A 14,201-nucleotide genomic window follows, 5' to 3' on the forward strand; every position below is an offset into this window, starting at 1 on the left:
TATTATAAATATTGTTTTCTTAATAATTAGTGTTCGTAGCTTTATTATTTTATCATATATTTTTACCTAACTAAGTTAAAAAGAAAAAAATGTCAAATATCAATGCAAATTCTATAGTAACATTAACGGACCTTTATTATTTATAAACTACAATTGTCTGCTGCTGCTCCTCCTACTCCTACTTCTACTTAGATTACTTGATCAAAAACAACATTATCATTTCCGGTAAAATAGTTCAGCAGAATATATATATATATATATATATATATATATATATATATATATATATATGTGTGTGTGTGTGTGTGTATTTTAGTGCAAGAACAGATTTTATAAAGGAGGATAAAAATTATTACCAAAACAGTACCAGAAACTCGCTAGGAAGCAAGTTTTTTAAAAACATTTTCACCCCAAACAAGCACAGTGCCACTTTAGTTTAGGCGGCTACTATCAGGGACATGAGTTGGAGGGATACTATGTAGGGAGTTGAGCAGCAAGATGTCTGTTCACATTACAATTGAATTTCTGCATGTCAGTACAGTTGGGAAAGCAGGAAACCAGAAGAGAATTTCAAGTCTAGCAGTTTTGGGGAAGAAACTATTAGAGCAGAAGGCTTTCTTACATCTAGGGATCTCTACTGTATAGATGTGAGACTTTGCTGCTGTCGGGTTTGTCGGGGGTATTTACGTCGAGGGTGTACAAGGGCTTGTAGTTTGTTAGAGCATCCACCATTAAAATACTTGTAAAACAGGCAGAGAAATGCAATATTTCGTTGATGGGACAGAGGTTGAAGCTTTGATGACAGTTCAAAACCTATCAGGTTGTAGACTCTCTTTTGAACGGTTCAAGAGTGAGAGACTAGTAGCAAATGCACCAGCCCAAATATGAAAACAATACTCCATACGTGGATGGCCTTACAGAAGTATAGGATACTTTCAGGCATAAGTAGCTTTCTAGCACGGTAAAGAGAGCCCACCTTCTTCGCAGCAACCTTGGCAATGGTCTCAATGTATCGGTTCCAACTCATGTTCCCTGTGAACATTACGCTGAGGAGTTTGAAAGAAATATTTTCAGGTAATGTATCTTTAGCCATAACTATTGGTGGTTGAGAAGATTTCTTGTAATTATTGAAGGAAACAAGCTTAGTCTTGGCAGCATTTAATGTGAGCATCCATTTTTGACCCCATTCAACTAGAGACTGGAGGTCTTCCTCTAGGGTTTCCGCTATTGCCTTCGATATGTGTTCATTCGTTTTCTCCATGTGCCTATCATAGAGCATGGTGTCATATGCAAATATACCCATCTCAGAGGCAATCTTATCAGGGAGGTTATTTATAAATATTTGGAATAATAAAGGTTCATGAAACAACCCCTGACATACACCTGCATTTACATCATATTGTTTAGATCGTCGAGGACGATCTGGATTCTTCTCTTATTTAAAACGGATTTAATTATGTTTAGTATACGTCCAATGATACTGTATGATCTGATTTTCCTGATAAAACCATTGTGCCATACGCTGTCAAAAGCCTTAGATATATCTAGAGCTACTGCCCTACCCTTCCCTCCTTTGTCCAGTGTATGGTATATACATTCAGAGATTACAGTTAGGATATCTGCTGTAGAACAGGCTTGCTTTAATCCATATTGTTGATTGGATAGCAGTTTAGTAACTGTAAGGTGATGGACTAGAGCTTGATTAATTATGGATTCAAATATTTTGGCGATAATTTAATGGGTCAGTTTATTCCCCAGAATTATTGTGAACTGGTAACACAAAAGCAGTTCTCCAGTCAGGAAAGCAAGATTTGCTAAGGCATTTGTTGTAAAGTTTGGAGAGGACTGGAGCAACTTCAGCAGTGCATTTTTTTTTAATAGTACAGTTGGGATGAGATCGGACCACATGCTTTTGAGGTGTTTAGGTTTTTTATGATATCATGCACATGAGTAGGGGTGATTTTCAGATCATCTAATGTGGTGTCAGTCCGCAAAGGAAGATCAGGAAAGGAGTGGCTTGTTGGGGCCAATGTAGAATTTGGAGCAAACTGACTAGTAAGCAATGTTTTGAAATATACAGAGTCTTCCTCTTCTTAGATTTTTTTTTCCTGTAGACTTCTATAGAATGCTGTTTATCATTGTTTTCTTGGGGTATTTCATTTCATTTGTTCGTCTTGTGTATAATTATGTTTTTGCGGGTGTATTTCATAGTGTCCTCCAGATAATATCGGGTCATCAGGAGAGAATATGCGCCATTTTGGGGCCTTCCTTTCTACGGCTTGTTCGTGTATCGGCCCACCCCTCACTGATGCATGGTACTATTATCTGAATTGCATTTGAATAAACTGCTAACTACAATAAAAAAGAAAATGGCGTTTGTTGATTAAGCAGTTCCTGCTATAAGCAATGGTTTTGCATGTTCAAACACTGCGTCTAACATATTCTTTAAGTTACAAATATCAAAGAAAAAAAATAATAAATTTTTAAATATATATATATATATATATATATATATATATATATATATATATATATATATATATAAATTAAATAAAATATATACATATATTTAATATTAAAAAAATAATAATAATAAAATTTAAAATATATATATAAATAAAATAAAATAAATAAAATATATTTAAAATTAAAAAAAATAATAATGCATAAATAAATTAATGAAATCATTAAATAAATAAATTTACTCACAGAGATAACTACACTTTAGACACTTGCTACCATTTCTTGCGGTATTCTTTTCCGCCCGGAGCTACACTGCATATTGTTCAGTTATGTCTATGAGGCATTTACTGGCTGCGACTTCTGTTTGGCCTTTAATTCTAGGCTGGCTTAAGAATTGATATATGTTTGATTATCTGAATTGCATTTGAATAAACTGTTCAATACAATAAATGTTTAATAATTTTGCATTTCCTATAACAAGCAATGGCTTTGTGTGTGACGTTTAAATTTAGCTGCATCTTCCATATTCGTTAAGTTAAGATGCACTCATATTGAAAAGAATAGAAAAAAAGAAAAGAAAAAATAATAAAAGAAAATATGAATAAATAAAATAAAACAAGTAAAAATAAATTTTTAAAAAACATAAATTAATAAAATCATTAAATAAATGAATAAATAAATCTAATCACAAAGATAATTGCACTGTAGACACTTGTTACCATATCATGCGGTATTCCTTTTTACCCAGAGCCACATTGCACATTGTTCAGTTACTTCTGTGAGGCATTTACTGGCTGCAATTCTTTTTCAGCCTTTAATTCCAAACTCGCTTAAAAGCTGATATAAGGAGCCTGCAAGGAAGCCTCTTGCTCCAATCTCAACAGCTGAAAGGAGTGTAACGTAACCTTCATGGGTCAACTCTCTTTTTAGGTCTTCATATTTCTCTATTTTCTATTGATGTTGTTTTTCTACCCGACTCTCATAAGGTCCTGTCAATTCAATCAAGATGTGTCTTTTCCTTGTTCTTGATAAGAAAACAATGTCTGGCCATTACCCCTTTTCTCTTATAATTTTTGAGTAATTACTTTGCCAGCCAGGAAGAACTGCAGCGACTATCCAATCATCATCGATTCCAAGAATATTTTCGCTATGTACTAGTAATAGGCCAGTTATACGTTTTGATCCAATCCACATGTTTTCTCCCGCAGCAAAAAACTTGTGGCTTATGTTCAGGCTTCATGTGGTTAATTATTGTTGTGGTCAGTTCCTCCAGTATCTTATTGTGCCGTCACATATATCAGCCATTAGCAAGGGCCACTATGCAGGAACTAAGAACATGTTCCATAGTCTGTGGTTTTTCTTTCCCTAAAGGACAGGTTGAATCATCTCCTTTCTTCTATTTGGCAAGGTTAGTCATTGATGGAAGCACGTCGTAAATTGAGCGCATTATGAAACTCAACCTAAGCGGTGACATTTGCCAAATATCATTCCACGTAATGGATCTTTGCATAACTTCTTCCCAGTTTGTCCATTGTCCCTGCTGTGACTGCTGAATGCCTTTTACGAGCCTTTTGCTTTCCTCCTTGCTCCTTATTTTCTTAATGATCAAATCTCGGCACTCTTTGGTTGTAACCATAGACCATCTTTGAATGCTGGTCATTTCAAGTCCAGATTTCTCTGCTTGAGTGAGCCCAACGACTTCTTTGAAAGCTAGGTTTTCTTTCACCTCATTTATAGCATCTCGGACTTTCCATTTCCTTTCCATTTTAAGAAAGGGTTGTACTGTCTTTCCATTTGAGCCATTGGGATCTGACCTTTCCAGCTTTGAAGTCGTCTGCAATAGACTTAAGCAGTAATTTTAGTTTAAATTGTTTGTTATACAGGGCCACATTTGATCATCCTGGAGACAAACCCAGCCATTTTCTCATTTATCTACTGATTCTTGCTTCTATTACCTCAAATTTGCTCAGTTACTTTATATACAAGAAAAGGCCATAACAGAATTGGGATGAGCATTTGTTGAAGACACCATACCTTGTATTTACCTTGCAATGGACAGTGCTCAATCATTGTGCTTTAAGCACAATGATTGATATCTTTGATGTATACTATACCCTCTATTTTTAGATGGATCAAGCTGCCAAACTTTCACAAAAATCTAGCTACAATCACTATATCTGTACCTAAATCTGTACTCTATCTGTACCTAAATCTGTACTCTATCTGTACCTAAATCTGTACTCTATCTGTACCTAAATCTGTACTCTATCTGTACCTAAATCTGTACTCTATCTGTACCTAAATCTGTACTCTATCTGTACCTAAATCTAAACCAGATTCCTTGAATAAAGCTTATTTCCCAGAACTGCTCGCCTGTGGAACACTGTTCCGCTGGCCTGTTTCCCAGTTAAATATAACATAGTAGCCTTCAAATCCAATGTAAACAAGTTCTTGTTGAGCTGACTCAATTTACACCATTAAGGATTACTACACTATCACCTTACATCTATTAATCTTTAACCTCGGGTGGCCTTCAGGCCTTGATAAGTGGTGACTCCTAAGTATATTAAAAAAAAGAAGTTAATGCAGTCTGTCAAGTTAGATGGAGCCTTCCGTATGTGTTCATATTTTTGAAGAAGAGGCAATGTTTCCTGTTAGATGTCTACAGGTTCCAACTTAATTTATCTGACTTTTGTGCTATCTAAAGTTTTAGTGAAAAACCAAAAATTTCTGTGTCGATTGTGGTCTTAATATTGGATCACAATAAGCCATTAAGGTTCTGAGTTTTTGAGATGGGGGCTGATTGTTTCTATTACTTGTATTGATCGGACTATTGTTCTCATCTTGAGTTTTATTTATGCAACGTTTCGATCGGTTTGGCCTTTGACTGTCCTCACACGTGTTGGTTATTGTTTGGAAAAGAAAAAAGAGAAAAGTTACTGGCTCCGTAGTTATTTTCATATTCTTCGAGTTAGTTTCTTTTTTATGACTATAATTTCATATGTACGAAAAAATTGGTTTACAAAGGGGAGGCAACTCTAATAAAGATCGACAGGGGATCATCTCCCTTCCATCGCCAAAATTTTAAGAGTGTACAACCACGTTGACACACCGGTTCTCGCCAGATCACCAAAATTAAGCAACGTTGAGCCTGGCCAGTACTAGATTGGTGACCATTTGGGAAGGCTAGGCACTGTATGTACCTTTTGGGAAGGTTAGGCGTGGAGCCAGCACCCTCACCCTGTAAAAAGAACTCCTCGCTACAAAAGCATCTACAAAAAAAGGTGTAGATGGCCTATGCCCCTCCAGGGGGCTCAAGGGCTATGGATGGATGGACAATTTTTGTCCCAACTTTTCGACCTCTTCACATATTGAAAATTGTGATTTTGCTGTAAAGGTTGGTTAGTACAAAAAGAATTCAAGGGTTAAGGCTGACGAATGTAAAACTCTTTAGCTGAAATAGGTCATTCAGGTTTGTGAAAAGAAAAAAAGAAAGAAAGAGAAAGAGGGAGAGCATGAAAGAAAAATATTTTTTTTTCTTGCATGCAAGTCAGTCTGGTTTCCGATTTTGGACGGAGCAGACACAGTTGAGATTTTGCTAAGATGTGTAGAAGAAAAAGACATAAAGACAAGTCGGCCAACAAAAGAAAGATTCAGCCAAAACTTTGAAGAATAAACCAAGCATTAATTGATTAAATGAAGCCTCTGACTTGTTATTTTGTGCATGCAGTTTCTTTGCAGCTACGAGCAATGAAGATAAAGCAGGAAAAGGTATGTCAGTGTTTGGTTTGATGATGCCTCTCTTCAGCCTCGAAAGACAAAGGATACCCCCTGTAAGGGCAGCTGCACATGTAATTGTGAGACAAGCATTGCACAATCCCCAACCACACCTCTCCTGAATCGGCACTGTTTGAGTCCAGTGGCAAGGAGAAGACCAGGATGACTGGAAACAATGCCGAGATAAGTGGAGAGCACATACAGCACCTGGAAGTCCCAAATGGTCACCCATTTAGTACTGACCAGGTTCAACATTGCTTAACTTCGGTGATCCAGCAGCAACCGGTATGTCAACATAACTATGCTGTATATAACGTTTGGTTATGCATATATGACATTATGAAATGGCTATATATGGACGTATCACAATTACATACATAGATACAGACAAAGAGACACACGTAATGAGATATACACGCAAAAGACAAAAATCCTTCCCCCCCCCTCGAAATCTTACACCGAGACTACCTGCTTATAATTGTCTTGACTGCTGTGGACCATCGTGCGTGGTCTGCATTGTAACATATGCAATAAAAGGTGGGGAATTAAGTAACAAATAGACGTAGGAGTATGAAAGGAAACTTACGATAAAAACAAATATCGTTTACTTTGTAACACGTTACTAAAAGGGGGGTGTATAAGGGTATCTACGAGAAAGCAAACCCCAAGTATCGTACATGTGACACGGATAAAACACCTGGTCCATAAAGTATGGAAATAAAAAATTAAAAAATTTTAAAAAAGACGTTTACAAGTGTTTTTGATATAGATGTACATAATAATACTTTGATAAGTATGTTTTAACTTAAATAGGAATGGTATAATAAAATTGTGGGGTCTGTGTTCACGCCTGGCCTCCATAGAATGGAAATAGGCACAAACTTTAATAAAGACTTTTCATATCTATCTGCATAAGTATACTTTGATAATTATGTTTCAGTTTGAAGAAATATGGTATAATAAAATTATGGGGTGTTCGTTCGCACCTGACCTCCATAGAATGGAAATATGTCACAAAGTTTAACAAGGTTTTTTTAATATAGATCCACAGAATATTGTGATAAGTGTTTCAGTGTGAACAGTATAATAAATTATGGTTTCAGTGTGAACAGGTATGGTATAATAAATCATGGAGTTTATCTATTTTATTTTTATTTTCATCATATTTTGCTTTGGTTTTGATACCCCCAAATTCGAAGCTATCTCTTTACAACCCTTCCTTTTCATAACCTATTATACTTTCATAAATTAGAGTCCATCTGTAGGCTGTTTTTGAACCCAGTCAACGACGGGTACTTTTGCTAGTTTATATATATTGTTGTATACATAATATCCGAGTTATGTGCCCTTGATAGGCACTTGCTACCTTGACATGGGGAATTTTTTTCTTTTTTTTTACAAGGTAGTCACCACTTATCAAGGCCCGCAAGTCACTCGGGGATAAGGGTTATTGTGTGTACAGTACGTTAGTTAGTAGAGTTCCACAGGCGTGCACTTCTAAGAAAGAAGCTTTGTTCATGGAATCTACATTTTGGCACAGATAAGGAGTGGGGAAAATTTTTGACAGTGGTTTCAGCTAGACAGGTGTTTATCATGAAAGATTGGCGAGGGGTGACCAGAGATTGGAGCTCAGACGAGCACCTACCATGGTAGTAATTATAAAACAAAGACAGGCTCGCAACGTCTCTCCTGTGGGAGAGAGGTTGCAGGGAAGAGAAAAAGGCATCACCCACTAGGCCATGAAGACTATTTTGTACTCTGTCAAGGCAGGATAGGCTGTTTTTAGCAGCTCCTGCCCAGATGTGGCAGCAGTACTCCATCCTTGGACGTACTTGGTTTTTATACAGATAGAGAATTGCATCAAGGGTGAGATATCTTCTGGAGCGGTAGAAGGATCCCACCATTTTTCCAGCGACCTTGGCAACTGACTTGATGTACGTGTTCCATTTCAGATCAGGAATAAAGGTCAAGCCTAGAAACTTATCAAAACATGGAGCCACCCATTTCAATTGATGCCAGATGGGGGTCAGAGCGTTGATGATGTAAAGATAGAAGCTTGATTTTAGATGCATTAAAAGTAACCAGCCACCTCCTCCCTCACTGTACTACGCGCTCAAGATCAGAGGAGAGAGAATCAGAGAGAACTTTGTCATTTACGGCCTTTGATGTGTTGCCATAGATGGTCGTGTCATCAGCATAGATGTCAACGAATGATTTAAGTATGTGTTTTGGGAGATCATTGATGTAGATCAGGAAGAGAGTTAGGCCTAGCATTAATATTGCAGGCCTCCGATTTTTGTCCATCTACCACTACTCTTATGAGCCTATCAGAGAGAAATGATTTAATGATCAAGAAAACATTTCCAGTTATACCGTAGCTGGAAATCTTGTGAAGTAGGCTCTTATGCCATCCCTGGGTGAAGGTAACTGTCATGGCAACCTGAATAAAGGCACTCTTTTTTCTTTTATTTTTCATAGGAGTCACCGCTTATCAAGGACTGAAGGCCACTCGAGGATAAGGGTTAATGAGTGTACAGTAATCAATGGGATAATATCGTAGTAGTCATTAGTAATGAAAATTTGGTAAATTGGATCACTTAAGGGGGCAGTTCACAAAAAATTTGTTTATGTTGGATTTGAAGAAAACCAAGTTGTAGTCAGGTGGGAAACAGACACACGGAACAGAGTTCCACAGGTGTATACTTCTAACAAAGAAGTTTTGTTCATGGAATCTACGTTTTGGTTTTGGCACAGATAAATAGTGGTTTCAGCTAGACGGGTGTTTTTCGTGAAAGATGTGCAAGGGGGGACCAGGGATTGGAGCTCAGATGAGCACCTGCCATGGAAATAACGATAAAACAAGGATAGGCTCGCAACATCTCTTCTGTGGGAACGAGGTTGCAGGGAAGAGAAAAGGGCATCCCCCACTAAGCTATGAAATCTATTTTGTACTCTGTCAAGGCAGGATAGGCTGTTTTTGGCAGCTCCTGCCCAGATATGGCAACAGTATTCCATCCTTGGACGTACTTGGCTTTTATATAGATAGAGAATTGCATCAGCAGTGAGATATCTACTGGAGCGGTAGAAGGATCCCACCATTTTTGTCCAGCGACCTTGGCAACAGACTTGATGTACATGTTCCATTTCAGATCAGGAGTAAAGGTCAAGACCAGAAGCTTATCAAAACATGAAGCTTCTCCGAGACAAGGGCTATCCATTTGTGAGCTTAGTTATCACTGAAATTGTCTGCAAATAATAGAATTTTATAAAAAAAAAAAAGTAATTTATTATGATTTCATTAACATGAGGTGGGAGAAAAAATAAACAAAAAGTGTTAGTAAGACCCTTCCAACCCTTTCTAGATGGTAGACTATCCAATGTTTATTCAACGGAAGTGAAAATTAATCACTTTTCATGCTTTCTGATTAGTTTCTACATTCTGCATAATCTATATATCTATAAAAGTGAACGTGTCTGTCTGTCTGTGTGTCTGTCTGTGTACATTTCCCTACGCAATAACTCTGTCAATTTTTAGTCTATAGACTCGAAATTTGAAATACCGGGTACTGAGATTTGGGAAAATCGATGTGACGGGTGTCAGCCAGAAATTTGGCTGTTAAGGGGTCAAATTTCAACGATTTGACCTTTAAGAACTCTACCAAACTCCTCCGACAATTTTGGGTCTAGACACTTGAAATTTTAGATATAGGTTGAACCTGGATCTAACTTAATAAAGTGATTTGAGCCCGAAACTATAAATTTTAAGGGGTCATAATAGGGGTCAAAGTTTTAAAAAATTAACCATTTTTTTTGTTTTTTTGCTTTTTTTGCACAGCATACACCTCCGATTAAGAGGTCAAAGTTCTACGATTTGACCTTTGAGAACTCTACCAAACTCCTCCTACAATTTGGAGTCTAAACACGTGAAATTTTATATATAGGTTCCGTGGACATGGATCTAACTTAATAACTGGATTTGAGCCCCAAACAATAAATGTTAAGGGGTCATAATAGGGGACAAAGTTAAAAAAAAAAGACGTTTTTTTTTTATCAGCATACAACTCCAAACACCCGGGCAATGCCGGGCACCCATGCTAGTTGTATATAATTTAAGATGAAAACGTTCTAGCACACAGAAATATCTATCTATCTATCTATCTATCTATCTATCTAAAATTATATAAATGCAACTTTGTGTGTGTGTGTGTGTGTGTGTGTGTGTGTGTGTGTGTGTGTGAGTTCATTCCTTATAGACTCTGAAACGGCTGAACAAGTTTTCTTTAAAATTTAAAGAACTGTAGTGTATAAGTTTGGGGGTGATCTTAGTTAAGCTTTGTCTGAGAATACCCCCGATAATTACCGATAATCGATAATCGAAACCATTATTTTAATTTATCTATCATTGGTAAAGCCATTTTTTCCATGTCGTCACTTAAAAATAATGATAGAACAATGGGCCATGAAAATTCTACTGTGGGTAAGTTGATAGCATGTTTTTTGGGGGGTTTATTTTGCATGACGTGGTCTGTAGATTCAAATCCCACACGTAAATTTCTTAATGTTTCTTTTTCGTTAAGGGGCATACTAATGAGGTTTTCCAGGATGTTGTTGAACAACGCTTAAACAGCTTTGTAAGTATGGGAGCTAGTTCTGGTTGAAGCTTCTTTAGCACTATAATTGAAATGCCGTCAGTGCCAGTTGCTTTAATGGAATGAAGGTTTTTGATTAGCTTGGCAACATCATGCACAGATATTTGTATGTTGCATAGCGTGTTTTCAGACATTGGAGGAAATATAAGGTGTTGGCAGCCTTGATTGCATAGGGTAGAATTAGCTACAGAATTCTTGGCACAGAGTTTGGCTTGGTCCAATACTGACGAGATTACCTCAAGTCCATCGATGATGGTTGCGATAGAGCACACGTTTCTGTACAGCACCCTGCTTGTTATTTGTCAAAACTAGTGGAAATCAAGCCACTGCTCAACTACTTTGGACTTAACGAACTAAACATACAACTCTCTTGTGTTCTTTATTACTCTTTTACAGAGCTTCTTGGCCTTTTGGTCAAGATCAAAGTGTAGTATCTGTTTTACAGAGGTTGCTGGCATTTCTTATTATAGAGCCAATTCTCTATTGACTATCATCCATGATTCAAAAGCTATGAAAAAATATGACTTAGTAAAATTGAAATCTGAACGGTTTGCACTCCAGCCTTAGTCAGAAATGCAGCTTTAGTCTCAATACATTTATTATGTTGAAAGCAATGGAAAGAGTGATTTCTGTGTGCAATGGTAACAGCACATTCTGGAGAGAATCCTGGTTGGCTGTTAGATTTTTACTGGGATTTTTTGGAGGGTATGAAGTGGTTTATACTACAATTCTGTCAGGTCTGATACTATAGAGGAGGCATTCTTTTTAAACATGGGACGCAGATGTAGATCTGATATAAATGTACAGAAGCTATCCCAGTCAGCCATAGAGTATCGATATACTGTACAATGGAGAGGTACGTCTGAGGACCTATTATATGGGTGGGTTCGTAAACAATCTGAGTTAGGTCATAAACAATGGAGAAATTGTGACAGAACCATTCCTCGTCATCCGTCTTGTTTGAGTGGGCTAACCAAATATAATGATTTATCTTTGTAATCGTCCACGCGGTTTACAGAATATGCTGGAAAGTGCTGAAACACTGAGCACCTTAACGCTAACCCTAACCCTAACATTAACCTTAACCCTAACCATAACCTTAACCCTAACCCTAACCTTAACCTTAACCCTAACCTAACCTTAAACCTAACCCTAACCCTAACCTTAACCTTAACCCTAACCTAACCTTAAACCTAAACCTAACCTTAACCCTAACCCTAACCTTAACCCTAACCCTAACCATAACCCTAACCCTAACCTTAACCCTAACCCTAACCCTAGCCTAAACCCTAACCCTAACCTTAACCCTAACCCTAACCCTAACTCTAATGCTAACCCTAACCCTAACCCTAACCCTAACACTAACCCTAATGCTAACCCTAACCCGAGGTAATCTTGTCAGCATCAGACAAAGCCAAACTCTTTGTCAAGAACTTTGCAGCTAATTCTACCCTTTGCGACCAAGACCGCCAACCCCCAATATTTCCTCCTGTATCAGAAAACACGCTATGTGATATACGTATATCTGTACGTGATGTTGCGAAGCTAATCAAAAACCTTGATTCGAGTAAAGCAACTGGCCCTGACCGTATTCCAATTATAGTACTCAAAAAACTTCAACCTGAACTAGCGCCCATACTTACAAAACTGTTTAAACGTTGTCTTAAGGAGAATAGTTTCCCATCTCCCTGGAAAATCTCATCAGTATGCCCTGTATTTAAGAATTCAGGTGATCGCTCATCCCCCTCTCAGTACAGGCCAATAAGTCTCCTGTGCGTCATGAGTAAGTTGCTAGAATCTGTGTTAAATACAGAAGTAATCAACCATCTCAACAAAAATAACCTTCTTAGTGACACTCAATATGGTTTCCGTTCTGCTAGATCTACAGCAGATGTCCTTACAGTTATATCGCATAGGATTAGCAAATCTCTCGACGGTGGCAATCTTTCTAGGGCAATTGCTCTTGACATATCTAAAGCCTTTGATAGGGTATGGCATAAAGGTTTACTTCATAAGATCGCTAGCTATGGTATAGCTGGAAAAGTCTTCTCAATTATTAAATCATTTCTTGCTGATAGGTTCATAAGAGTAGTAGTTGAGGGGAAAAAATCAGAAGCTCACAGTATTAATGCCGGTGTCCCTCAGGGATCCATCCTGGGCCCAACTCTTTTCCTGATCTACATTAATGATCTTCCAAATCATATCCTTACATCATTTGTAGACATTTATGCTGACGACACTACCATTTATGGTAGCACATCTAAGACAGTAAACGACCAAGTTCTCTCCAATTCTCTCTCCTCTGATCTTTAGCACGTAGTACAATGGGGAAAAGAGTGGCTGGTTACTTTTAATGCATCTAAAACCAAGCTTCTCTCTTTAAATCATCAACATTCTAATCCACATTTGTCATCAATTGAAATGAATGGCTCTCGTCTTCAGGAGGCCTCAAGTTTTGACAAGCTTCTGGGCTTGACCATTACTCCTGATTTTAAATGGGACACGTATATCAAATCTGTTGCCAAGACCACTGGAAAAATGGTGGGATCTTTCTATCGATCCGGTAGATATCTCACTGCTGATGCTATTCTCTATCTATATAAGAGCCAGGTACGTCCAAGGATGGAATACTGTTGCCACATCTGGGCAGGAGCTGCTAGAAAGGACTTGTCCTGCCTTGATAGAGTTCAAAATAGACTTCGTAGCCTCATAGGAGATGTCCTTTTCTCCTCCTTGCAACCTCTATCTCACAGAAGAGATGTTGCGAGTTTGTCTCTGATGTATCGTTATTTTCATGGAAAGTGTTCAACTGAGCTTCAATCTATGGTCCCCCCTCGCCAAACTTTCACAAGAAACACTCGTCTAGCTGTAAACACTATCTATAATTTCCCCCACTCTTTATCTGTGCCTAAACCTAAACGTAGATTCCATGAACAAAGCTTCTTTCTTAGAACTGCACGCCTGTGAAATTGTCTCCCGTTTTCCTGCTTTCCGGCTGACTACAATATGGTTGTGTTCAAGTCTAAAGTTAATAAGTTCTTGATGAGCCGTTCCATATAAGTTATCAAATTTACCAAATTTTCATTACTAATGATTACTATATTGACCAATTTCTACTGTACACTCTTTAACCCTTATCCTTGAGTGGCCTCTGGGCCTTGATAATGTGGTGATGCCTATGTAAAAAAAAACAAAAAAAAAAAACCCTAACGCTAACCCTAACCCTAACGCTAACCCTAACGCTAACCCAACGTTAATGCAAAAAGTCATTGCAAAAACATTTGTTTATCATTGGTTCATTATAATAAAAAA

The sequence above is a fragment of the Euprymna scolopes genome, chromosome 35 (genome assembly GCF_053919585.1).
Source record: "Euprymna scolopes isolate OS-2025 chromosome 35, ASM5391958v1, whole genome shotgun sequence".
NCBI classification, from domain to species: Eukaryota; Metazoa; Mollusca; class Cephalopoda; order Sepiida; family Sepiolidae; genus Euprymna; species Euprymna scolopes.